The sequence below is a fragment of the Sapajus apella genome, unplaced genomic scaffold, assembly GCF_009761245.1.
Source record: "Sapajus apella isolate SASKATOON/1434 unplaced genomic scaffold, GSC_monkey_1.0 scaffold6, whole genome shotgun sequence".
Taxonomy (NCBI): Eukaryota; Metazoa; Chordata; class Mammalia; order Primates; family Cebidae; genus Sapajus; species Sapajus apella.
In genome coordinates this window covers 63,082,231-63,107,385 of record NW_022436946.1, presented here as the reverse complement: position 1 = coordinate 63,107,385, position 25,155 = coordinate 63,082,231, and the positions used below count along the sequence as shown (strand labels likewise).

The following is a 25,155-nucleotide window of genomic DNA, read 5'->3' as shown; positions in this document are numbered from 1 at the left end:
TGACATGCTGCTGGATTTGGTTTGCCAGTATTTTATTGAGGATTTTTGCATTGATGTTCATCAGGGATATTGGCCTGAAATTTTCTCTCTTTTTTTCTTATCTGCTGGGTTTTTGTAGCAGGATGATGCTGGGTTCATAAAATAAGTTAGGGAGTTGTTCCTCTTTTTTTATTCTTTGCGATAGTTTCAGAAGGAATATGAGGGATCTCTTCAAGGAGAACTACAAGCCACTGTTGAGGGAAATAAGAAAGGACACAAATGAAAAAACATTCTATACTCATGGATAGGAAGAATTAATATTATGAAAATGACCATGCTCCTTAAAGTAATTTATAGATTCAATGCTATCCTTATCAAGCTACTATTGACTTTCTTCACATAATTAGAAAAATCTCCTTTAAATTTCATATGGAATCAAAAAAGAGCCCATATAGCCAAGACAATCCTAATCAAAAAGAACAAAGCTGGAAGACATAGCTTCAGGTGGCTGTGCTGGTGGCGTTCAAGATGTTGACCAAAAATTTCTGAGTCAGTGACAGGGACTGTATTTGCCTTGACAAAAGTGTGGAAATGTAAACTTTGCTAGAAGAACCAGTTTTAATCGATGTGGTCAGGAGGAAACAACTGAGGCCACGATGATGAAAGCTGGGGGCATTGAAATAGGAAAGACACTTGCAGAAAAGAGCCAAGGCCTATTTAGTGGTAATGACTGGCAGTGTAAAACTTGCAACAATGTGAATTGGGCCAGAATATCAGAGTGTTATATGTGTAATACTCCAAAGTATGCTAAATTAGAAGAAAGAAAAGGATATGATGGCGATTTTAACAAAAAAGGAAATGTTGAATACATAGAAAGAGAAGAATCTGATGGTGAATATGATGAGTTTGGATGTAAAAAGAAAAAATAAAGAGGGAAAGCAGTTGGTCTTGCATCTATATTAACGGAAGTTGAAGATAAAGAATCAGAGGAAGAAGAGGATGAGGATGAAGATCTTTCTAAATATAAATTTGACGAGGGTGAGGATGAAGAATCTAAAACACGAAGTCACTCAAAGTCTCTATCTTCACATTCATGATCTTCATCACGGTCATCCTCCCCCTCCAGTTCAAGGTCTAGGTCCAGCTGCTGTTCAACAGGTTCTTCCAGTTCCCAGTCCAGATCTCATTTCAGTTCCAGAGAACATTCTAGATCTTGTTGATAGAAATTAAGATCCAGCTCCAGGTCCCACCGTGGCTCTTCTTCCCCACAAAAAAGATCTTATTCAAGTTCATCATCTTCTCCTGAGAGGAACAGAAAAAGTTATTCTAGATCTTCTTCATATGGTGATTGCAAAAAAAGATGAACAAGATCACGGTCACCTGAAAGCCAGGTGATTGGTGAAAACACTTAACAACCCTGAGCCCAGGGCCAACTCCTACAGAACACCACTACTTTACCCAGATGCCAGACTTCATCTTCTGGATCATCCCATTCTGGTTCCCGTTAAAGTTCAGAAAGGAAATAATGCATTAAAGTTTACATCTTAAAAAAATCCATTACAGTGCATGAAGCATATTTTGAAAGAAGTTGGTGTCTTACTTGGTCAGAAGTGCTAAATCTGCTAGTAGAGCTGCATGCCTTTCATTGCTTTTCAAAACTATACAACTGTGTTTATTTGTGAAGTTAAAAGTAAATAGCACTTTAAGCCATAATGTCCCAAAATAGATGCTCTGTCATTCATTACTTCCAAACATTTAAAACAATTTCATCTATAACAAAGTACTTTTCTTCCTACTTTAAACCCATTTTTCTCATTTTCAAATACATCTTGTCCATTGGCCAGGACAGGAGTACCTAGACTTGCCTGAACTTTGGGCATGGAAGCAAGACTGGAAACTAGTTGGAAACAACATATTTATGGAAAAGGAGTCAACCTGTTTATGCTGTTAATGGATATCAAAGTAATTCTCACCAAAAAAAGTTAAACTATGTTGTAAAGCAGCCAACTGTAAATGAAATTCCCTATAATACGAGTGCCTTAGAATCACTGAAATATTGAAATTCCCTATGCTAAGAGTACCTTAGAATCATTATCTTTCTTTTATCCATCTTTACTTTTTTGCTCCACCACATTTAATGCAAAAGAATCTCGTTACCCTAGAAGGAGAGAAGCGGTATTTATTTTCCTTTCTGATACATAATTTGGGGCAAAAAAGAAAGTTTAACAATTTATCACTTATCTGCTGATATGGTTGCTTGATAAAAACATCTCAAAATGTTTACCAATATTTTAACAAGCTTTGTGTGATATTCTTTAAAATCTAGTTATCAAATATAATATGGTAGAAAAGTTTAATCATAGTTAATCAGGAAATTGAACTAAGCTTTTAAGATGTATTTCTCTTTTGGTGAAGGGCCAATGGAGACATTGTGAATTGAAGTGAACATTTGCCTCAAGATGTTAACTATAAAAACACTGCATATAATTTTCTTCTGAATAACAAATGAATGCTTATCTCTCCACGATGTAAGCAAAAACCATTATTTTCTTATTCACTTGAAATAATTCATGGCTTAAAATGTTTTGGAGTTTATTTCTCAAAATCTGGTCACATGAGCTTCATTCTGTTTTCTGGTTTAAAAGATAAAAAGGTAGATGGCTGATTAGGAGCAGCTCAGGTTTGCAGCTCCCAGTGAAAGTGCAGCAGGTGAGTGGATGCCACATTTCCAGATGGACATTTATTGCCCACAGACCAGGAGATTCCCAGGCAGATGAGCCCCATGGGTCACCAGCGTGGCTGTTTTGGCTGGCACGGTGGGTCTCCACACAAAATACATGGGTCTGGGCACTGTTTTAGCTGGCGATTGGAGCTTCTGGGAGACAGAGTCACCCATTCAACTGACAAAAAGGGGACTGAAACAGGGAGCCAGGCCAGGAGATTCCTCAGCAAAAAAGTGCCATGAATCTGAGGACAGCTGTTTCAGCCAGCACAGTGGATTGCTGCAAGGGAAATCACACAGATCCCAGCACCTTTTCAACAGGTGACTGGAACACCTGGGAGACAGAGTCACCCATTCAACTGAAAAAAAAAAAAAAAAAAAAAAAAAAGGAGTCTGAGGCAGGGAGCCAGGTGATCAGGCTCGGCTGGTCCCACCCACACAAAAAACAGCAATCTGAAATGCTCTGGATTAAGAGTTTCACAGAAAGCACAGCTGAAAACAGGACAATCCAGCTCTGTGGGGGAGGGGCGTCTGCCATTACTGAGGCAGTCCACCACTACAGAGGTTCTCCGCCATTGCTGAAGCAGACCACCATTGCCGAGGCAGCCCGCCATTACAAAGAGAGTCTGCCATTACAGAGGTGGGCCGCCATTGCCGAGGCATTTCTAACTATAACCCTATAAATAGGACTGTAGGAAAATACACATGGCAGCTGGGCAGAACCCACAGCATCTCAGCAACACCGCTGCAGGCAGACTGTGACTAGGCTGCCTCGTCACTGGGCAGGGCAGCCCTGTAAAAAGGCAGCAGCACAACAGAAACTCATAAATAAACCCCTAACTCCCTGGGACAGAGCACCTGGGAAAACATAAAAAATAAAACAGGTGTTTATGAGTTCTGCTGCAGCAGTCTTAAACGTACCTGCCCAGCAGCTCTGAATGAACAATGGAGCTCACAGCTTAGCACTTGAACTCCTATAATGGACAGGCAGTCTCCTCAAGCAGCTCCCCAACCCCTGTATATCCAAAGAGTCACCTCATAAAGGAGAGCTCAGATTGACATCTGGTGGGTATGCTTCTGGGACAAAGATAGCAGAAGAAGAAACTGGGTGCAACCCTTACTGTTCTGCAGCAGCTGCAGGTGATCCCCAGGCAAGCAGGGCCTGGAATTGACCTCAGCAGTCCTACAGCAGAGGGGCCTGACTGTTAGAAGGAAAACTAAGAAACAGAAAGAAATAACTTCATCATCAACAAACTGGATGTCCATTCAGAGACCCGATCTGAAAGTCAACAACAACAAAGATGACAGGTGGATAAATCCACAAAGATGGGAAGAAATGAGAGAAAAAAACCGAAAACATCCAAAACCAGAACACCTCTCCTCCTCCAAGGGATCACAACTCCTCACCAGCAAGGGAACAAGGCTGGATGGGGAATGAGTGTGATGAATTGACAGAAACAGGCTTCAGGAGGTGATTAGTAAGGAACTTCTCTGAGCTAAAAGAACATGTTCTAACCCAATGCAAAGAAACTAAGAACTTTGAAAAAAGATGTGATGAAATGCTAAGGAGAATAAACAGCTTAGAGAGAAATATATGTGAATTGATGGAGCTGAAAAACACAACACGAGAACTTCATGAAGCATACACAAGTTTCAACAGCCAAACTGACCAAGCAGAAGAAAGGATATCAGAGTTTGAAGATTAACTCAATGAAATAAGAAGGCAAGATTAGAGAAAAAAGTGTCAAAAGGAATGAACAAAGTCTCCAAGAAATATGGGACTATGTGAAAAGACCTAATCTGCATTTGATAGGTGTACCTGAATGTGGCAGAGAGAATGAATACAAGCTGGAAAATACTCTTCAGGATATTATCCAGGAAAACTTCACCAACCTAAAAAGGCAGGCCAATATTCAAGTACAGGAAATACAGAGAACACCACAAAAATATTCCTCACGAAGAGCAACCCCAAGGCAGATAATCGTGAGATTCACCAGGGTTGAAATGAAGGAGAAAATGCTAAGGGAAACCAGAGAGAAAGCTCGGGTTACCCACAAAGGGAAGCCCATCAGACTCACAGCAGATCTCTCAGCAGAAACCCTACAAGCCAGAAGAGAGTGGGGGCCAATATTGAACATCGTTAAAGAAGAGAACTTTCATCCCAGAATTTCATATCCAGCCAAGCTAAGCTTCATAAGTGAAGGAAAAATAAAATCCTTTATGAACAAGCAAGTACTCAGAGATTTCATCACCACCAGGCCTGCTTTACAAGAGCTCCTGAAAGAGCACTAAAGGCACTAAACATAGAAAGGAACGACCGGTACCAGCCACTCCAAAAACATACCAAATGGTAAAGACCATCACCACAATGAAGAATCTGCATCAACTAATGGTCAAAACAGCCAGCTAGCATCAAAATGGCAGTATCAAATTCACACATAACAATATTAACCCTAAATGTAAATAGGCTAAATGCCCCAATGAAAAGACACAGGCTGGCAAATTGGATAAAAAGCCAAAACCCATCAGTATGCTGTATCCAGGAAACCCATCTCACATGCAAGGATACACAAAGGCTCAAAATAAAGGGATGGAGGAAGATTTACCAAGCAAAAGGAGAACAACAAAAAAAGCAGGAGTTGCAATTCCATCTCTGATAAAATAGACTTCAAACCAACAAAGATCAAAAGAGACAAAGAAGGACATTATATAACGGTAAAATGCTCAATGCAACAAGAAGACCTAACGATCCTAAATATATACACACCCAATACAGGAGCACCCAGATACATAAGGCAAGTTCTTAATGACTTATAAAGAGACTTAGACTCCCACACAATAATAGTGGGAGACATTAACACCCCATTGTCAATATTAGACAGATCAATGAGACAGAAAATTAACAAGGATATTTACGACTTGAACTCAGACCTGGATCAAGAAAACCTAATAGACATTTACAGAAGTCTCCACCCCAAATCCACACAATATACATTTTTCTCAGCACCACATCACACCTACTCTAAAATAGACCACATAATTGGAAGTAAATCACTCCTCAGCAAATGCAAAAGAACAGAAATCATAACAAACACTGTCTCAGACCACAGTGCAATGAAGTTAGAACTCAGGATTAAGAAACTAACTCAGAAATGCACAGCTTCATGGAAACTTGAATGTCTTGAATGTTGACTGGATAAACAATGAAATGAAGGCAGAAATAAAGATGTTCTTTGAAACCAACAAGTACAAAGACACTACGTACCAGAATCTCTGGGACACATTTAAAGCAATATCTAGGGAAAATATATAACAATAAATGACCACATGAGAATCAAGGAAATATCTAAAATCGACACCCTATCATCAAAATTGAAAGAGCTAGAGGAACAAGATTATAAAAAACTCAAAACCTAGCAGAAGACAAAATATAAGATAAGAGCAGAACTGAAGGAGATAGAGACACAAAAATCCTTCCAAAAATCAATAAATCCAGGACCTGGTTTTTCGAAAACATCAACAAAATAGACCAGTAGCCAGATTAATAAAAAAGAAAAGAGAGAAGAAGCAAATAGATGCAATAAAAAATGATAAAGGAGATATCACATCAGAATCCACAGAAATACAAACCATCATCAGAGATTATTACAAACAACTCTATGCACATAAACTAGTATAACCTGGAAGAAATGGATAAATTCCGGGACACTTGCATCCTCCCAAGCCTAAACTAGGAAGAAGTTGAAACCCTGAATAGACCAATAATAAGAGCAGAAGTTGAGGAAGCAATTAAGAGCCTACCACCCACAAAAAAGCCCAGTTCCATGTGAGTTCACAGCCGAATTCTACCAGACGTACAAAGAAGAGCTGGTACCATTTCTTCTGAAACTATTCCAAACAATCCAAAAAGAGGGAATCCTTCCCAAATCATTTTATGAGATCAACGTCATCCTGATACCAAAACCTGGCAGAGACTCAGCAAGAAAAGGAAACTTCAGACCAACATCCATGATGAACATAGATGCAAAAATCTTCAATAAAATACTGGCAAACCAGTTGCAGCAGCACATTAAAAAGCTTATCCACCATGATCAAATAAGCTTCATCCTGGGGATGCAAGGCTGATTCAACATTCACAAGTCTATAAATGTACTTAACCACATAAACAGAACCAAAGACAAAAACCACATGATTATCTCAACTGATGCAGAGAAGGCCTTTGACAAAATTCAACAGCCCTTTATGCTAAAAACCCTCAATAAACTGGGTATCAACAGAACGTATCTCAAAATAATAAAAGCTATTTAAGACAAACCAACAGCCAATATCATACTGAATGGGCAAAACCTGGAAGCATTCTCTTTGAAATCTGGCACTAGACAAGGATGCCCTCTCAGCACTCCTATTCAATATAGTATTGGAAGTTCTAGTACAGCAATCAGGCAAGAAAAAGGAATAAAAGGTATTCAAATAGGAAAGGAGGAAGTCAAACTATCTGTTTGCAGATGACATGATTGTATATTTAGAAGACTCCATCATCTCAGCCCAAAATCTCCTGAAACTGATAAGCAACTTGAGCAAAATCTCAGGATACAAAATCAATGTGCAAAAATCACAAGCATTCCTATACACCAATAAGAGACTTAAAGAGAGCCAAATCAAGAATGAGCTGCCATTCACAATTTCTACAAGGAGAATAAAATACCTAGGAATACAACTACCAAGGAATGTAAAGGATCTCTTCAAGGAGAACTACAAATCACTGCTCAGCGAAATAAGGGAGGGCATAAACAGATGGAGAAACATTCCATGTTCATGGTTAGGAAGAATCAATATTGTGAAAATGGCCATACTGCCCAAAGTAATTTACATATTCAACGCTATCCCCATCAAGCTATGAATGACCTTCATCACAGAACTGGAAAAAACCACCTTAAACTTCATATAACCAAAAGAGAGCACACATAGCCAAGTTAATTCTGAGCTAAAAGAACAAAGCTGGAGGTATCACACTACTGGTCTTCAAACTATACTACAAGGCTATAGTAATCAAAAAAGCATGGTACTGGTACCAAAACAGAGATATAGACCAATGGAACAGAACAGAGGCCTCAGAAGGAAACAACACACATCTACAACCATCCAATCTTTGACAAACCTGACAAAAACAAACAATGGGGAAAGGATTCCCTGTTTAATAAATGGTGTTGGGAAAATTGGCTAGCCATGTGCAGAAAGCAGAAACTGGATCCCTTCCTGACACCTTACACTAAAATTAACTCCAGATAGATTAAACAAACATAAGACCTAACACCATAAAAACCCTAGAAGAAAATCTAGGCAAAACCATTCAGGACATAGGCATAGGCAAGGACTTCTTGACCAAATCACCAAAAGCATTGGCAATAAAAGCCAAAATAGACACATTGGACCTAATTTTACTCCACAGCTTCTGCACAGTGAAAGAAACAGTCATTAGAGTGAATTGGCAACCAACAAAATGGGAAAAAATTTTTGCAACCTACCATCTGACAAAGGGCTGATATCCAGAATCTACAAATAACTAAAACAGATTTACAAGAAAGAAACAAGCCCATTCAAAAGTGGGCAAAAGATATGAACAGATACTTTACAAAAGAAGACATACATGAGGCCAACAAACATATGAAAAAATGCTAATCATCACTGGTCATTAGAGAAATGCAAATCAAAACTGCATTGAGATACCATCTCATGCCAGTTAGAATGGCAATCATTAAAAAATCTGGAGACAACAGATGCTGGAGAGGATGTGGAGAAATCGGAACACTTTTACACTGTTGGTGGGAGTGTAAATTACTTCCACCATTGTGAAAGACAGTGTGGCGATTCCTCAATGACCTAGAAACAGAAATTCCATTTGACCCGGCAATCCCATTACTGAGTATATATCCAAAGGATTATAAATTCTTCTAGTATAAGGACACATGCACAGGAATGTTCATTGCAGCACTGTTTACAATAGCAAAGACCTGGAACCAACCCAAATGCCCATCGATGATAGACTGGACAGGGAAAATGTGGCACATATACACCATGGAATACTATGCAGCCATCAAAAACGGTGAGTTCGTGTCCTTTGTAGGGACATGGATGAACCTGGAAACCATCATTTTCAGCAAACTGACACAAGAACAGAAAATCAAACACTGCATGTTCTCACTCATAGGTGGGTGTTGAACAATGAGAACACAGGGAGGGGAGCATCACATACTGGGGTCCATCGGGGGGAAATAGGGGATGGACAGTTGGGGGTGGGGAGTTGGGGAGAGATAGCATGATGAGAAATGCCAGATATAGGTGATGGGGAGGAAGGCAGCAAATCACACTGCCATGTGTGTACCAATGCAACAATCTTGCATGTTCTTCACATGTACCCCAAAACCTAGAATGCAATTTTAAAAAAGACACATCTAGGACTTTTGTCTATGCATGGTAATGGATACTCATGGAAACATACAGAGACCTTGCATTATGTCATTGACAAAACTAATTGAAAATACTCATACCCTTGGCTGGACACAGTCGTTAAGTGCTAAAATTACAAGTGTGAGCCACTGCACCCAGCCAATGATCTCATACTCACCTGATATCAGGAGTTCAAGGCCAGCCTGGCCTACATGGTGAAACCCCATCTCTACTCAAAATACGATAAAATTAACTGGGTGTGGTGGTGTGCACCTGTAACCCCAGCTACTCAGGAGGCTGAGGCAGGAGAATCATTTGAACACAGGAGGCAGAGGTTGCAGTGAGCCAGGATCACACTATTTTGCTCTAGCCTGGGCAACAGAGCAAGACTCCATCTCAAAATAAAAAACAAAAACAAACAAACAGACAAAACTTATAGCTTTATTTCATAGTTGAGGGGAAAGTTTTCATTTACAAACCCACAATTAATAAGTGGTAGAAGTTGGAGCTCACATCCAGGTCGTTTGACTTCATTTATATTTCTCCCACCTTACCTAGCCTTGTATATGGTACATTTTGAATGGGGTAGGGGAGGCCTAGATAGAGAAGGCAGGATAAAGGGAGCATTGTGGTGAATGCGTCTTCCAGAGGGGCATGGCACAGATATATTTGTTCTGTCTGTAAGAAGTGAGATCAGCCTTTTAATCTAGTTTTATTTCCTGACGACCTCCACCCTCCTCCCTGCGTTACCTCTTCTTTCATCTCTCTTGCTACCTTCTACCAGCAGATGGAAGCAATTATTGCTATGCTCAGGCCAAGGGATATAAGAACAAACAATATCTGTACTCAAAAAGCAAATATGATTTTAAAACACAGCAAGGTAAGCATTTTAACCTCAGCAAACATGTAGCTAATATAGATTCTGTTTTATGTAATTTATATTTTTGGCAAAAAAAGCAAAGGACAGAAATAAGAGGATTTTATGATTTTCAAGTGTGCCATAGGGAAATTCCTGGTTTGCTTATTGTTAAGATGGCAAAAAACAACTAGTAAAAATAATGACAATTCTCCAGTTCTACCTCTGTCATCATCATTTCTAAATCATCCATGTGCCTCCCAAGTTTATCAGGGAGCATGTGCCTGAATGATTCTCTTCTAGGCATTGGGGCCAGTTGGCTGGCCAGCTTTGTGAATGTATAATCCCTTCCACTTTATAAGCTGGTTATACTAAGAATGGTATCCTGGAAACCAAAACTCTTCCTCAGATTTTCTCAGATCGTGCAGAATTGGGTAATTTTTCTTCCTCACTCCTTCTTTTTGCCTTCAGCCACACCTGGTAAATACAACCTAATTCCATAACACCTTTCCTCTCTCTCGCCCAACAAAGAGCATGGGGCCAATTGCTTTCCCCTGAGATGCCTAGATGGGGGCTGCCCTTGTGTGCACTGTTTCCCTCCCTTACCATGTTTGTACAGGGGTTTACTCTCTTTTAGTCTGTAGACACACACACATTTGTATGTAGTCTAGATTTTCATGATGATTTTGAACATCAAAGGTAGAGAAAGTTTACATTGTGTAGTAGGAGCAAAATTTTCAAATCCCTTTGAGTGTATTCTCCTTCTCCCTTGCCCTTCTTCCTCCACCCACCCTTTCACTGACCCTCCCCATGCATACTTGATTTCTTTGCCCTTTCTTCTCATTTCTGAATCATCCTCAGGCCTCTTGATCTCTCAACCCTTTCCGATGAGCAGTTTGGCTTCTCCCCACTTCTACTTTCAGGATCCTCCAGCTGCCAAGACCCACCCTCCTGAGAGAGTTGCTGGAGGTTTTAGTAACAAAATTTTGCCCTGTCGCATTTAGGAAAGTTGCTTTCTTATCTTTGTTCTATATTAATAAGCTGTGTGAAATTAAACAAAATGCTTTATATCTTGCAACCAGTTTCCTCTCTGTGGAATGTAGCTAACCTTTATTCTGTGATCACGAGGAATATCAAAATAAAAAATAATCACCGCCAATATGTGTGGTATACTAACTATGTACCAGGGACCATATCAAGTGCTTTCTGCAAATGGTTCATTTTCTTTATGGTATTGGAACTATTGTAAACCCCACTTCACAGACTACTAAATTAAGTGTCTCAGCTGCTAAGTCACCCAAGGTTATTAGGCCAGTAAGCAGCAGAATGAGGATCAGCATTTGAGATATGAATATTCCTTACACAAAAAATACCATTACAGAGAAACCAGAGTGGTATCTTGCCAGATAAGAGTTCATGCCTGTTTGCTTATTGAATGGGTGAAACTACATTAAATGCTTTTAGGACAAAGGGAGACATGGTTTGAATTTCCTAAAAAACCCAGAAAAACTAAAAAGTACTCACTGTCTTGTCCTTATTTGTATTTGACTCTACTATGAATACAATATATCCTGCAATAGCATGGCAGTCTAGTAGAGGCTTTGGAAAAGGCTAGGATTTAGGAGCAGGTTTAAGCAACTTAAGCTTTCTCAGCTTCTATTTTTTCATCTGTGCTTTCATAATTCTGGTTTTTGAAAGCACCTTTGTTGAAAGTAAAGTTTCAGTGAAACAGTACAAATGAAGTGTTTAACATTTCATCTGGCAGGTAGCAGTGGCTCATTACATCTTGTTTATTAGTGACAACCACAGATAATAGTGAAGCAATTATGAATTGATAAAATATGATTGTGAAAGTTCAAATACGTTTTGATCTTGCCCCTCTCCTCTGTTCAGTAGCTGTGTGGTTTTTATGATCTGCTTTGAATGGTTTAATGTTGGCAGACGGGGGATTTTGATAGACATATGAGAGAATTGGGAGCCCCAACACTTGTATTTTAGTCACAGAAATGTATGACTTCCTTGTGTTGTGAACTTGAGCAAGTAACTTTGTCAAAGTTAACCTTACTTTTAAAAATAATCATAAATATGCCTACCCTTTCTCCTCTCCTCAGCCTCCTACACCCAGTGTGATGTCCCATTGATACATGGGGCTTTACAAACTCTGGAGTGCTGTATACATGCTATTTTTTTTCTCTCTTTCAATTGTGAGTGGTATTTTCCCATTCCCCTTAAATGACCTAACCCTACAATCCTTGTAAAATAAATGCATTTGTGCATGAACATTTGACAAGTAATGGGAGCTGCATTTGCAATAGATTTTTTTCCCTTGAACAGCCAAATGAGCCACTGTGAGCTGCACTGTAGCAGTGACATTTACAATAATCCATTTAGAAGAACAATTGCCACCTTACCTATTTTACTAGTATGGAGTACTAGAGACTATTTAGGGTAATTAGATCAGTAAACCAGCAATTTGGTAGAGCCATCAGAAAAGAGGGTGAAAAGAAATGAATAACTGAGATCCTGAATTTCTAATCAGATCAAGAAAAAGAAGACTGTAAGAATAGCTCCCATTTACTTGGGGGAGAATCATACACCACTTTGTATGGAGGCTTCATTTTCTAGGAACATTTTCTAATGCTTTAAACAACATTGTGATATATGTAGGACTATTCCCATTTTACAGAAGAGGAAACTGAGGCTCAGAGGTTTAAGTCACCAGTCTGCTCCTCCTTACATTTTGTTTTTCAAAGAATGGTGCCTCCACCTATCCAGCCACACATGCCAATGTCCTGTGAGTGAGCTCTGGTTTATCTCTTTCTCTCACTTCTCATATCTGACTTAACATTCATGCCTGCTGATTTTAGTTCTTAAATATCCCTTAGCTTCTGTTTTCTCTTTCCATTGAAATTCTCATCACAGTGCTTGTATGGATTACCTCCTGGCCTTCTATCTATGTGCCTGTGTCTGTGCTGTTCCCCAGTCTGTCCTCCACAAAAGTCAGACCATGCCCCACAGCTCCCAATCCTCCTTAGAATGATGACAAACATCTTCACTATGGCCACAGGCCCCTTTTCATTTTTCTGACCTCACTGTGTGCCCCTCCTCTCTTCTCTGGACTGTAAAGACTCAGCATCTTGTACTGGTCAAGGTCAAGGTCCTTCTGCACCACACCTTTGCTTGGGATGCCAGATTCTCCTTACTTTGTTCACTTACTGCCCACTCATGCTTCTGATCTCAGCTCCAGCTGCCCTTCCTAGGGGAAGACTTTCCTGACCTTTGTAACTGGAGCAAAGCCTTCTCTGGGTACTCTCATCATTCCAAGGACCTCCCTGCACAGCACTTGTACCAGTTAATTCTTTACATTAACTTGAGTAATAGATGTGTTAGTGTCTGGCTCTGCCTCACAAGAGTGAAGCCGGGAAAGGTAAACCCCTATCTGTTTGCATTCCTACAGTCTAGTGTGCTCAGTAAGATATTATTTAATGAGAATTTGTTGGACATGGCAGCATGGCTAGAAAGTGATGGATTTTGGATTTAAACATACTTATTTCTGGTTCTAGAGACTTTTTGTTGTTAACACCATTCACTTTTGGGCAGTGTCATTTTAGTAGTAGGACTGATAAGGGTACTTTATGCTAAGATCAAACATATTTTAGATCCATCAGATGAAGTTTGGAAAATAATGGGTTATTAAGAACCCACTGATAAGCAGAGCTGCCTGACAAAGATTTCCAGATTTTTCCTTAAAGATAAATGTATTTTTAGTAGAGACGGGGTTTCACCATGTTGACCAGGATGGTCTTGATCTCTTGACCTCGTGATCCACCCACCTTGGCCTCCCAAAGTGCTGGGATTACAGGTGTGAGCCACCATGCCCCGCCTTTTCTTTTGGAGACAGGGTTTTGTGTTGTTGCCCAGCCTGGAGTGCAGTGGTGCAACCTTGGCTTACTGCAACCTCCATATTCTGGGCTCAAGAAATCCTCCTGCCTCATCCTCCCAAGTAGCTGGGACTACAGGTGTGTGCCACCATGCCTGGCTAATTTTTGTATTTCTAGTAGAGATGGCATTTTGCTGTGTTAGCCTGGCTGGTCTTGAACTCTTGGACTCAAATGATGCACCTGTCTCGGCCTCCCAATGTGCTGTGATTATAGGCATTAGCTACTGTGCCCTGCCTGTTTTTAACTTTTTGAGAAATCACCAAACTATGTTAAAAATAGGCTGCATTATTTTATATTCCCCATACATTATTTAAGGGTTGTGATTTTTCTTTGACCTTGACAACACTTGCTATTTTACATGTCTTGGATTATAGCCTTTCTAGTGTGTGTGAAGGAATATGTCACTGTGGTTTCAGTTTAGATGGCCATAATGACGATGATATTGATCATCTTTTTATGTGCTTGTTTTCCATTTGGATGTCTTATTGACAAAGTGTGTGTTCAACTCTTTCTCCATTTTGTAATTTGGTTGTTTTTGTTGTTGAGTTATGCAAATTAACATCATGGTTAACAGACTGTTGTTAGATATGTAATGTACAAATGTTTTCTTCATTTCTTTGGGTTGTCTTTTCACTCTCTTTTTGTTTTTTTTTTTTGAGACAGTCTTGCTCTGTTGCCCAGGCTGCAGTGTAGTGGGCATGATCTCGGCTCACTATAACCTCCGCCTCCTGGGTTCAAGTGATTCTCCTGCTTCAGCCCCCCAAGTAGTTGATATTACAGGCTCCCATTACCACACCTACCTATTTTTTGGATTCTCTTTGAGACGAAGTCTTGCTCTGTCACCCAGGCTGGAGTGCAGTAGCGCCATCTCAGCTCAGTACCACCTTCATCTCCTGGGTTGAAGTGATCTTCCTGCCTCAGCCTCCTGAGGAGTTGGGATTACAGGTGTGTGCCACCATGCTTGGCTAATTTTTGTATTTTCAGTAGAGATGTTCTTCATGTTGGTCAGGCTGGTCTTGAACTGCCAACCTCTGCTTGCCTCAGCCTCCCAAAGTGCTGGGATTATAGGCATGAGCTGTAATTTGTTGTTGAATTATACTGCATTCTGCTACTCCCAGGCATTTTGGTTTTCCTTTTTTTTTTTTTTTTTTTTGAGATGGGATCTTGCTGTGTCAGCCAGGCCGGAGTGAGGTGGCTTGATATCGGCTCACTGCAACCTCCACCTCCTGGGTTCAAGCAGTTCTGCCTCAGCCCCCCAAGTAGCTGGGATTCCAAGTGCATGCCAGAAATCCCAGGTAATTTTCATATTTCGAGGTTTCGCCATATTGGCCAAGCTGGTCTTGAACTCCTGACCTCAAGTGATCTGTCCACCTCGGCCTCCCAAAGTGCTGGAATTACAGGTGTGAGCCACCATGCCTGGCCTTTCTTTTTTGAGATAGGGTCCTGTGCTATCCCTGAGACTGGAGTGCAGGGGTGTGATCTTGGCTTACTGTGACCTCCACATTCTCGGCTCAAGCAATCCTCCTGTCTCAGCCTTCCAAGTAGCTGGGACTGCAGGGGTGTGCCACCATGAACGACGAATTTTTGTATTTCTAGTAGAGATGGGGTTTTGCTATGTTGTACTGTCTAGTCTTGAATTCCTGGAGTCATGTGATCCACCTGCCTCAGCTTCCCCATGTGCTGGGATTACAGGCATTAGCTGCTATGCCCAGCCAATTTTTAACTTTTTGAGGAAATACCAAACTATGTTAAAAACAGGCTGCACCATTTTCTATTCCCCATACAGTATTTAAGGATTGTGATTGTGATTTCTCTCTGACCTTGCCAACACTTGTTATTTTACATTTCCTGGATTATAGCCTTTCTAGTGTGTGTGAGGGCCTGTCATGGTTTCAGTTTAGATGGCCACAATGATAATAATTTTGATCATCTTTTTATGTGCTTGTTTTCCATTTGCATGTATTATTGGCAAAGTGTGTGTATGTCATTGTATATGTCATTATGTATGACATTGAGTATAACATTGAGTATGTCATTCAGTTTAGATGGCCATAATAATAATGATATTGTTCATCTTTTTTTTTTTTTATGTGCCTGTTTTCCATTTGGATGTCTTATTGGCGAAGTGTGTGTTCAACTGTTTCTCCATTTTGTAATTTGGTTGTTTTTGTTGTTGAGTTATACAAATTATACATTGTGGTTAACAGACTGTTGTTAGATATATAATGCACAAATATTTTCTTCCTTTCTGTGGGTTGTATTTTCACTTTCTTTTTTGTTTTTTCAGATGGACTCTTGTCCTGTTTCCCAAGCTGGAGTGCAGTGGTGCGATCTTAGCTTAATGCAACCTCCACATTCTGGGATCAAGCAATCCTCCTGTCTCAGCCTCCCAAGTAGCTGGGACTACAGGTGTGTGCCAACATGCCTGGCTAATTTTTGTATTTCTAGTAGAGATGGGATTTTGCTGTGTCTTCCTGGCTAATCTTGAACTCCTGGACTCAAGTGATCCACCTGTCTCGGCCTCCCAATGTGCTGTGGTTATAGGCATTAGCTACTGTGCCTGGCCTATTTTTAACTTTTTGAGAAAACACCAAACTATTTTTTTTTTTTTTGAGACGGAGTTTCATTCTTGCTACTCAGGCTGGAGTGCAATGGCGCGATCTCGGCTCACCGCAACCTCCGTCTCCTGGGTTCAGGCAATTCTCCTGCCTCAGCCTCCTGAGTCGCTGGGATTACAGGCACACGCCACCATGCCCAGCTAATTTTTTGTATTTTTAGTAGAGACGGGGTTTCACCATGTTGACCAGGATGGTCTTGATCTCTTGACCTCGTGATCCACTCGCCTCGGCCTCCCAAAGTGCTGGGATTACAGGCTTGAGCCACCGCGCCCGGCCCCCAAACTATTTTAAAAATAGGCTGCACTATTTTATATTCCCCATATGGTATTTAAGGATGGTGATTTCTCTCAGACCTTGCTAACACATGTTATTTTACATTTCTTTGGATTATAGTGTGTATGAAAGGAGAATGCCATAGTGGTTTCAGTGTAGATGGCCATAATGGTAATGATATTGATCATCTTGTTATATACTTGTTGTCTGTTTGCATGTCTTATTGGCGAAGTTTGTGTTTACCTGTTTCTCTATTTTGTTTTTAAGGCAAAGTCTTGCTCTGTTGTACATGCTGGAGTGTAGTGGCGCAATCTCAGCTCACTGCCATCTCCGTCTCCTGGGTTCAAACAAGTCTCTTGCCTCAGCCTCCTAAAGTAGCTGAGATTACAGGCTTCCACTACCATGCTTAGCTAATTTTTTGTATTTTTTCTTTTTGAAAGAGTGTAGTTCTGTTGCCAAAGTTGGAGTGCATTAGCAGAATCTTTGCTCATTGCAACCTCCACCTCCCATGGTTAGGGTGAGGGTTAGGGTTACGGATTAGGGGTTATGTGTTAGAGTTTAGCGTTAGGGTTAGGGGTTATAGGTTATGGGTTAGGGTTAGGGTAGGGGGTTAGGGTTTAGGGTTTAGGGTTGGAGTTGGGGTTAGGGTTTAGAGTTAGGGTTGGGCTGGGTTGGGGTTAGGGTTAGGGTTTAGAGTTAGGGTAAGGGTAGGGTTAGGAGTTAGGGTTAGGGTTTAGGGTTAGGGTAGGGGTAGGTTTGGGGTTGGGGTAGGGTTGGGGTTAGGGTAGGGTTGGGGTTAGGGTTGGGGATGCAGTTAGGGTTTAGGGTTACGGTTAGGGTTAGTGCTTAGAGTTAGGGCTTTGGGTTAGCTGTTAGTGGTTTGGGTTAGGTACTAGGGGTTTGGGTTAGGGTGTGGGTTTAGTGGTTAAGGTTAGGGTTCAGGTTGGGGTTGGCATTACAGTTTAGTGTTAGGGTTGAGTGTTAAGGGTTTAGGGTTAGGTTTTAGGGTTTTGGATTGTGGTTGGGTTAGGTTTGGGGTTAGGGGTAGGGCTTATGTTTTAGGGTTTGGGTTAGGGTTTAGGGTTGGGTTGGGTTAGGGTTGGAGTTGGGGTTTAGGTTAGTGTTTAGGGTTAAGGTTAGGATTTATGGTTAAGGGTTAGGGTTAGGGTTTTAGGGTTAGGTTTAGGTTTTAGGGTTGTTTGTGCTTGTGGTCATGGTTAGGTTTAGTATTAGGTTAGGGTCAGGGTTAGGGGTTAGGGTTAGGTTTAGGGTTTAGTGGTTAGGGTTGGGGTAGGGTTTAGGCTTTAGGCTTTAGGGTTTATAAGCTCTAGGAAGCCCCAGAAGAACCTGGGATGCTGCTTGCTTCTATAATTTTAGGGAGATAGGATATATCAATCAAATGTATTTAAGATATATATTGGTTCAGTCTAGAAAGGTGCAACAACTCAGTGGGTTAGGGTGAAGATGGACTTTCAGGTTATTGGTAAATTTATAATTTGTCTGATTGGTAATTGGTTAAAAGAGTTATCCATAGAAAGGAGCATCTGGGTTATGATAAGGGGTTATGGAGACCAAAGTTTTATCATGCAGATGAAGCCTCCAGGTTGTAGGCTTCAGAGAGAATAGATTGTAAATGTCTCTTACCAGATTTGAGATCTATGTTGATGTTAAATGCTGATTGGCTTTTCCTGAATTCCAAAAGGGAGGAGGGCACAATGAGGCATGTCTGACCACCTCTTTCTTATCATGGCCTGAATCAGTCTTCCAGGTTAACTTTGGCGTCCCGTGGTGGAGAGGAGAGAATCTATACAGATAATTGGGGGAAGGGCCTTTGAATTTTACTTTTGGTTTGCAAGTGCTATTCTAGTCACTTCATGCTCTCAAGATGTGCTATCACCATTGATGTTAACTTTGATCACCTGGCTGAGATAGTATTTTCAGGTTTCTCACTGTGAAATTACTTTTTTCCCATGCCCATATTGTATATATTCTTTTTTTTTTTTCTTTGAGACAGAGTCTTGCTCTGTTGCCGGGCGCCAGGCTGGAGTGTAGTGGCGCAATCTCAGTTCACTGCAACCTCCGCCTTCTGGTTTCAAGCAATTCTCCTGCCTTAGCCTCCTGATTAGCCCAGCTAATTTTTGTATTTTTAATAGAGATGGGGTTTCACCATGTTGGCCAGGATGGTCTCAATCTCTTGATCTCGTGATCCGCTCACCTCAGCCTCCCAAAGTGCTGTGATTACAGGCATGAGCCACTGCACCTGGCCCATATTGTATATATTCTTTTGGAGGAAGTCACGCAGAGCCCATACCTAAGGAGTGGGGAGTTAGCTGTATGTCCTTAATGACTGAATGTCTGTATCAGGTATTTGGAATTCTTCTGTATAAGAAAATTGCTGAACCAAATAAGGGTGTTGTGGGAGCCTCCAATCTGTAGCCAATTTGACAGAAGTTAACCTGGGAACCTACTGTTTGTGATTGGCATCTGAAGTGGTTACAGTCTTGTAACTGAGTACCCTTACTTTCTTAAAGACAAAATGTATTACTTTTACATTTTTCCTTTTCCCACACTTCCTACTTAGCTTTTTAGGAATGCAATTATAGGCTTTATCTTCTCTCCACCAGACATTTCCTACACTGCAAGCTTTTTCAAACTGTGTGTTTACTTATAAGTTCCAGGGACCAAAACTTGAAACAAACTAGGCACCTCCGGAATTCTCCCCTACCAGGAGATTGCCAGGATACAACGGTCCATTTACAACCTAGCTCTGCCCATGGTGGCACTAGCAAGACCACCTAATGGATAAAACATCAGAGCAAGTTCCATAGACGCTGCACTTCCTCACTCCATCCCCTTCATGCCATTCTGTCAAGTACCCCTTTCAAAGCTCCTGCTTTCTACCCTGAAAGTGGATGCTGTTCCCTTAAGTCAGGAGGCTATACATTCCCTTCAGCTAAGCTCTGGAATACGGTCACTTTTTAAATTATCATTCTCATGTTTACCATCCTCTCATGTGTTGCAAGCAACAAGCTGCATGACCCGTTTCCCTAGGACTGAGTCCTTAGCCTGTGGGGTCTGATGCTTTCACCTGGTAGTGTCAGAATTGGATTGAACTGTAGGACACCCAGCTGGTAACCAGGATTTGTTCGGTGTGGGGAAAAAAATCCATGCATCTGGTAACAAAAGTGTTCCGTGTTGAGTGTGGAGCATATACTAGGAGAAGATAATTGTTTTCCTTTTCTAACAAGTTTGTCTTTCAAGTTTTTTCATCATGTCTTCTGAGGCATAACAGTTTTGAATTTTGAGGAAATCATCTTACTGATTTTTCCTTTTGTGGTTTGTGCTTTTGCTGTCAGATCTGTGAAACCATTGCTACATCTAAGTTCATGAAGGTTTAACTGTGTGTTTTCTTCTAGAGTTTTTAGTTTTCCCATATTTAGGTCTTTGATCGATTTTAAGTTAATTTGTTAATGTGATATGAGGTAAGGATACAATTTCATGTCCCTTTATGTAGATAGCAAGCTGCCTTACATCACTTGTTGAGGACAGTATTCTTTCCCCAGTTTAATGGTTGTGGATCTTGTGTAAAATCATTTGAGCATAGAGGTACTTTTTTATGACTGGACTCCCAATCCAATTCAATTGATCTTTCTGTTTATTCTTGTGCGAGTATGATGCTGTTTTGATTACTGTTGCTTTGTAATAAGATTTGAAATTTGGATGTTCCAACTTCCAAATTTGGAGTTACTTTTCCAGATTTGGTTTGGGTGAATTAAAATTGTATATGAACATTAAGATTAGCTTTCCCATTTCTGTCCCCAGGCCTTTGGGATTTTTGTAGGAATAACATCGAATCTGTAGTTTGCTTTGCGTAGTTTGGCAAACTTGACAAATACCATCTTCAAATCCATGAATATAACATGTTTTTACATTTATTTGGGTTTTTACATTTATTTGGGCTTTGTTTAATTTTCTTAAGCAATGTTTTATAATTTTTCCCATCTAAGTCTTGCCCTTCAATTGCATTTATTCCTTATTTAAAGTGAAACTTTTATAATTTCCTTTTCAGATTATTAATTGCTAGTATATACAGATAAAATGGATTTTTCTGCCAGGTACGGTGGCTCACACCTGTAATCCCAGCACTTTGGGAAGCCAAGGCAGGCAGATCACCTGAGGTCAGGAGTATGAGACCAGCCTGGGCAACATGACAAAACCTATCTCTACTAAAAATACAAAAATTATCTGGGTGTGGTGGCACATGCCTGTAACCCCAGGTATTCAGGAGCCTGAAGTGGGAGAATTGCTTGAAACTGGGAGATGGAGGTTGCAGTGAGCCAAGATTGTGCCATTTTACTCCAGCCTGGTTGACAAGAGTAAAACTCCATCTCAAATAATAATAATAATAAAATAAAATGGATTTTTGTATTGGTATTGTGCTTGTAAGTTTACCTAATTTGTTTACTATCTCTAATAATTTTTTAAACATTCCTTAGGAATTTCTATGTATAAGATCAGGTGATAATTGGTCCTTGAATATTTTATTTTCTTGCATAATTGCCCTACCTGTATCTTCCAATATACTTTTGAATACAAGAGTGAAAGTAGGTATCCGTGCCTTGTTATTCTATTAGGAATAAACCTTTCAGTGATGACAATTGAGTATGTTTACTGTTGGTTTTACAAAATTGCTTTTTATCATGTTTAAGAAATTTCCTTCTATTTCTAGGTTTGTGAGTGTTTTTTTTATCATGACATGATGTTGAACTTTGTTGGAAGCCCTTTCTGCATCAGTTGAGAGAATTATGGAGTATTTTCCTTTCATTCTAATAATACAGTGTGCTACATGGATGACATTAGTGTGTGGAACCAGTGTTGAATTTCTGGGATAAAGAAATCATGTTTATGGTGTTTGATCCTTTCCAAATGCTGTTGGTTTAAATTTACTATTATTTTGTTGAGGATTACTAAGTCTGCATTTCCAAGGTTATAGATCTGTAGATTTCAGTCCTCGAAATGGAGTGACACTGTGTAGGATGGATCAGGATGGGATTGGGTATAGATTGCGATTAGTATTTACAGAGTTAGTATGTGAGGGTATTACAAATCAGGACATAGGGCTTTACAGGCTGAGTTTACCAGTTAAAGATTAGTGTACAAGGGCTCCAAGATAGGAGGTTCAGGTTGGTGGTTGAGAGCTCCATAGTAGAGATTAGAGGGAGAGATTAGGCTAATATGGTTATTTTGACAGGTCAGAATTACAGTGAAGATTTAGGGTGAAAGTTTTAGTGAGATTTTGGATTAGGGTTATATACAGGTTAGAGTAGGTTTAGCTTAAGGTAAGGATTAGAGTGAGTAAAAGTAACATTAGGGTTCATGGTTGAGGGTTAAGCTTAGGTTAGATTTAGAGTTAAGGGTAATTGGAGTAAGGTTAGGGTTAGGGATTAGGATTAAGGGTTAGTGTTAAGGTTTACAGTTTAGGGTAGGAATTAGGATTAGGGTTTAGGGCAGTGGTTAGGGTAAGGATTACAGTTTTAGGGTTAGTGTTAGGGTTGTTAGGGTTAGGTTTAGAAATAGGGTTTGGGGTTAAATTTAGGGGTTAAAGTTAGGATTATGGTTGGGGATAGGGTTGGGGTTGGTTTAGGGTTAGGTGTTAGGGTTGGGCTTAGGGCTTAGGGTTAGGGTTAGTGTGAGGGTTAGGGTTAGGATTAGGACCAGAGTTAGGGTTAGAGTTAGGCCTACAGCAAGGCTTAGCATTAGGGTTAGGGTTAGGGCTATGTTTAAGGTTAGAGTTTAGGGGTTAGGGTTAGAGGGTCAGGGTTGGAGTCAATGTTAGGGTTAGTGTTTAGGGCAGGGTTAGGCTTAGGGTTCATGGTTAGTCTTAAAGTTAGGGACTAGAGTTAGGGTTAGTGTTAGGGATGTGAGACCTGAAGTCAAAGGAGATTATTTTGAAACTTTATAATTTGACTGCCCTATTGGATTTCTGTCTTGGATAGTTCCTGTAACCCTTTTATTTTTCACATTTGGAACACCTTTATTTTCCCAATGCCTATATCCCCATTGTATCTAGGAAGTAGCTAGCTTGCTTTTGAGTTTACTGCTTCATAGATGGAAGAGGCTTGCCTTTTTACAGATGAAACTATAGACTGTGGACTTTTAAGTTAATGTTGAAATTAGACTTGTGGGACTGTTGGGAAGGCATGATTGGTTTTGAAATGTGAGGACATAGGATTTGAGGGGTCAAAGTTAAAGAATCATAGGAATGTTGCTAAACATAAAAATTTTGCAAACTCAATTTTTACAATGAAACAAATACATTCTATCATCTTTTATGTATAATATGTTTTAATTTTTTTTAACCCAATGAAATGTCAGTTTTGTGATTTTGATCTTACTATAGCAATTGTTTTGTAAACAAAGAAAAATAATTCAGGATTGCAGAGATGGTAAACTATTAAAAATAGTTTGGGTATTAAATTATGAAATAATTGTGTATTAAATAATGCTAAATTCAACAGTTGTGATTGAACAGATCTGTAGGCATATTTAAGTGTTGAGGTGAAAGTGACAACCAAAGCAGTTATGTCTAACATTTATGTCTGGAGGTAATCCATAGAGGAACTGGCTGTGGACCTTCATCTCTGCGTCACCTTTGTTTTGTGCAGTAGCTGAGTATCAAAAACAAAACAAAACAAAATCAACACTTGTTCCTCAAAAAGAGAGAAAGAATATTTCCTTCAATTTAAGCATTCTTAAATTTCTGGTGGCCCATGCGCTCTTGGAGGAGGCCAAGGCAGAGCCCACCCTTAGGTGGGCAGGCAATGCACTTGACCCTGAGGACATCAGGTACCCGGCTCTCCATCCACCACTGGTGCCCGAGTCACCCCTGCAGCCTAGATGTGGCATGGGAGCAGCAAGTGGCTGGACATCCCAGTCCAGGCCCACACCCCGAGCAGCAGGAGTCCTGAGGCTGAGCACCCAGGTGGCAAAGTCAGGCTGTCAGCCCCGCCAGCAGCCGCTCAGTCTCATGGGTGTGGATGCAGAGTGCCCTGCACAGGGGCCCAGGATCCAGAGAGGTGTCCAAGAGGAGCAGACCCTCAGGCCAGATGGCCTGTGCACTCAGCGACCCTGACGCCACCCAAGGGAAGCTCTGCCATCCCGTACCAGTACCAGAGCTGCACCTGCAAACTGTGCATCTGGCGTGGGTAGCAATGGGGGCCGGTGGGGGAAGGAGCAACCCCTGACTTTCCATGTGTCTCCCACTACTTGACACCCGCCAGGTACATCCCGGGGCCAGAGTCTCAGCGCTGAAGCCAGGCAATCTGCAAAGACACTCCAGTGCTGCGGAGTGCCCATGCCAGACCCGATCTCCCTTTGAGGAGGCATGGGGCAGCCACAGGGTGCAATCCGCGTCCTCCTACATTATATGAGATATATGTAAGGATTGATAATGTTCCATCAGGAACTCATGTTTGTGATATAAAATGCGCGGCTGTGATCCTGCACCCGTGGTCCTCCGGCAGCCGGGGCACTCCAGGAGAACCTGGAGCCCCGCGATGCCTGCCCCGAGCGTCAGTCCCATCTGCCTACGCGTGCCTGGGAGCGGCTTCCGGGAGCTGGGCGGCCGCCGTGGGGCAGGCGTGCGCCTAACGGCTTTGCGGGGCCGACTCAGTCTGAGACGTTAGAGGCTGCAAGTGTTGCTGCTGAAGGCTGTGGTGGACCACGCTGGATCGCGGATTCTGGGCTAGAAAGCCGATTTAGGATCACAGATTGGGGGTTGGAGCCAGGTGGGGGTTGGCGCCAGGTGGGGGTGGGAGGAGCACAGGGTGGCTGGTTGTTGGGGATCTGAGAAGTCACCACTATGAAGAAGTTCCTCGGCCTCGGGAGCCAGAGGCCAAGACAGAGCAGAACCTCAGGTCCTGGGCTCCATAGACCCCTTTACGCTGCTTCCGGGCACCGAATCCAGGATGTGGAACCGGAAGCTCCACAAGGCAGCTGTCAGGGGCGACGCCGCAGAGGTTGAACTGCCTGGCGCGCAGGAGCGGAGACCTGGACGCCCGGGACAAGCCACACAGGTAGCGGGGCTCAGCCCTGGGTGGGAGGGTTCCCTAGGCCTGGCTTCCCCCCGGGACCGGGCCTTGGAGGGCGCCGGGCCCCTTGGAGCAGCGGAGCCGAATGAGCCTCAGCTGCTTTATCCCTCGTAATTTCCTGGCTGGAGCACTTGGTGGAGAATGTGAGTGATTTAACTCACTAAGTTAGGCATGTACAGTGTTGTTATTTTTAAAATTCAAATTTAAAACATGGTGTTTTATACATTAC

General features: G+C 41.3%; 1 long non-coding RNA gene and 1 pseudogene across 2 annotated transcripts in view; both read left to right on the top strand.

Moving 5' to 3' along the window:
* Positions 1–402: 402 nt before the first annotated feature.
* LOC116549630 lies at positions 403–2,318 on the top strand (annotated as a pseudogene). The gene has a single exon (XR_004267974.1). The product of XR_004267974.1 is annotated as a zinc finger Ran-binding domain-containing protein 2 pseudogene (transcript).
* Positions 2,319–21,179: 18,861 nt separating this feature from the next.
* The window catches only part of LOC116549629, a 58,315-nt gene continuing 54,339 nt past the window's right edge, over positions 21,180–25,155 (top strand). Inside the window, exon 1 of the long non-coding RNA XR_004267973.1 lies at positions 21,180–24,911. This is a non-coding gene — a long non-coding RNA (uncharacterized LOC116549629). The remainder of the gene's footprint in view (positions 24,912–25,155) is intronic.